Below are 2,872 nucleotides of genomic sequence, written 5' to 3' on the forward strand. Positions count from 1 at the left end.
AAATTCCCGGGTCTTTCTTCTTTATACTGGCCCCTGAGTCCACCAATGCCATTTCATCACCGCCGAGCAAGAAGCATCTAAGATCTCTGAAGCACTATCCTCCAACTTCCTCTTGTTGGTCAACAAATCTTTTAAGAATTTTGCATACTTAGGCATTTGAGCCAATGCCTCAACAAAAGGAATATTGATGTGGAGTTGTTTGAACAAACTCAGGAACTTCTTGTAATGTTCATCCCCTTGGTCATTCTTCAATCTAGAGGGATAAGGGATTCTTGGCTTGAAAGGTGGGGGTATCACCTCCTTCTCTTTGCTTGCTCCCTTCTCAACCTCTATAACCTTGGGTGCATGTTCATTGGGCTTCTCACTCGAAAGCTTACCCTCAACCTCACGACCACTTCTCAAAGTGATCGCCTTCATATGCTCTTTAGTGTTGGTCTCAGTGTTACTCGGCAAGCTTTCTTGTGGGCATTCCGATAAGGACTTCGTAATCTGCCCTACTTGAGTTTCAAGATTATGCAAAGAGGCGATGTGGTTGCGAAATGTAGCTTCCACTAATTGGAACCTTATATCAGATGATTGAACAAACCTAGTTAAGGCCTTCTTCAAATCTTTCATCCATGTCTCCAAACCTAAAACTCTATTTATCATGTTTGGAGCTTGCTGTTGTTGTTGGAAACCCGGTGGCCCCATGGCCTTTTGTGGACCTTGGTTGCTCCATGAGAAATTGGGATGACTCTTCCAACACGGATTGTAGGTGTTTCTGTATGGGTTTCCTTGATTCCTCATAGCATTGCCTACAAAATCGACATTCTCGAAAGAAGACGCGTCACCAATAGAGATCCTGCAATTGGAGGGAGCATGTCCTCCACCACACCCGGTGCAGGTAGTCACGGCCGCTACTCTATTCGAAGTTAGGAGATCTAACTTCTTACTCAATGATTCCACTTGAGCTGCCAATGAGGTTACTACATCTATCTCATAGAGGCCGGCCAACTTCTTCTTCTCCCAACATTCCTTTGGTAGTTGTTTAACCACATTTCTTCAATTAGTTGATGGGCCTCATCGTGGGTCTTGCTACCTAAGGTACCTCTTGCTGTCGCATCCAAGAGTTACCTTGTACTCGGATTTAAACAGTTGTAAAAGGTATGAACAATCATCCACTCCGGGAATCGATGTTGCGGGCACTTTCTCAGGAGCTCCTTGAACCTTTCCCACGTCCCAAATAGAGACTCCAATTCCAATTGTACAAAGGATGAGATCTCATTCCTAAGCTTCGCATATTTTCTGGGAGGGAAATAACGGTCAAGAAAAGCTTCTACCATCTCCTCCCATGTGGTCATTGATGCTCAAGATAATGAGTGTTGTCACGCCCCGAACCTAACCGGGCACGTGCCAACCACGACGATGACAAGAAGTTGGTCCCACAACGGCCCCATATTCAAGTCGCCGTAAGGCTCAATATAAACCTGTTATCACAATTACATAACTAGATGACAAAATAATAATAAGATCACAAAAGGGTTCCCTGACACTAGGGGCCATAAACACAAGTAGCATCAACAATAGAACAAACAAAGGTTTCAGATACAACCAAAAAATACAAATACATGAACAACATATAAAGGTCAAGTCTAGTGGATCCATAAATTTTACATGCATACTATAACAAACCTAAACAAGAAGTACAGATAAGTCACTCTACTGCTGAACAGTACAACTCTACCCAACGTCGCAGTCTGAAAAGATAAACAAAAGGGAGTGGTGAGTAACAGATGTTACCCAGTGAGTAAGGTCAGTATAGATGTAATAGAGTGATAAAGTTTTTCAAATAGTAATTCCACACGAATAGTAACATATAAAATCAATTCTAAGTATTCAACATATTAACAAATAACACAAGGTTCATCAAAAGCAAATAACATTTTAAAACACAATGAACATAGCTCCAAAACACAGGCTGGCCTAAAACAATTCCCACGCTAATCATGGCCGCGACTAGCTATGAGACCACCAAGGATTTTTAAATTTTTGTTTTTTTTAAATTTAAAAAGGTTGCCTTTCCTTTGTGTTGGCCACTGAGATCCCCGTGTGGTGACCCAGGGTTTCTCACATAAAAGAACCCCCTGTCAATGGCTCTGTGCACCGCCTCGACTGTGGGTAAACCCGGGGGTTAACCATGCCGGCTCCCCATCAGCCGGACCGTGGAACCCCCACACTCGCAGTTGTCGGACTAAAAGACCGCCCGTCACAATCAAAACTGAATGCCACAATATAATTCTTTCCAATTTCCAATTCAAAGAATCCATCATACAATGTTTAAACCAAGAAATGTACATCAAACCATGTTCCATTTGAATATAAATATGGAAATATACATCAAACCATATTTCATTTGCATATAAATACAGAAATATACATCAAACCATATTCCATTTGCATATAAATACGGGAAAGCAAGTAAAAATGTTTCTTTCAAAATAAATAGGTATAAGCATTGTAGGTTTAACCATTTCAAGTAAATTCGTACTCAAAATATATATGAAGGAAACCAATTTATCATCAAATTTATGTGATAAAACACATGAAGAAATACTTTAGTATTCTTATTAAATCTATGCAATTATAAATTTAACCACTCACAGAACCAGTCATCTCGTCCTGAGACGCGCACACTGTTCGGCGAGTTCTTTCCCCATAGAGGATGCTTCGCCACCTAAATACAACCAGGGAATCCAAATTCTAATGAACATAAGAATGATGGCCAAAAGAAAATGCATGAAAACACAATTATACATGTCTAATACGAAACCTTAGGGTTTTAGGGCAAAACATTGTCATTTTGGACCCAAACGACTTCAGAATGGAATAAACC

General features: G+C 40.6%; 1 non-coding gene across 1 annotated transcript; it reads left to right on the plus strand.

Annotated features, from left to right (window-relative positions):
• The first annotated feature begins 1,167 nt into the window (after positions 1–1,167).
• Positions 1,168–1,274, plus strand: LOC120252155. Its single transcript, XR_005533700.1, has one exon. It is a non-coding gene; the product is annotated as a small nucleolar RNA R71 (small nucleolar RNA).
• The last annotated feature ends 1,598 nt before the right edge of the window (positions 1,275–2,872 follow it).

Source organism: Dioscorea cayenensis, chromosome 20, assembly GCF_009730915.1.
Source record: "Dioscorea cayenensis subsp. rotundata cultivar TDr96_F1 chromosome 20, TDr96_F1_v2_PseudoChromosome.rev07_lg8_w22 25.fasta, whole genome shotgun sequence".
Taxonomy (NCBI): domain Eukaryota; kingdom Viridiplantae; phylum Streptophyta; class Magnoliopsida; order Dioscoreales; family Dioscoreaceae; genus Dioscorea; species Dioscorea cayenensis.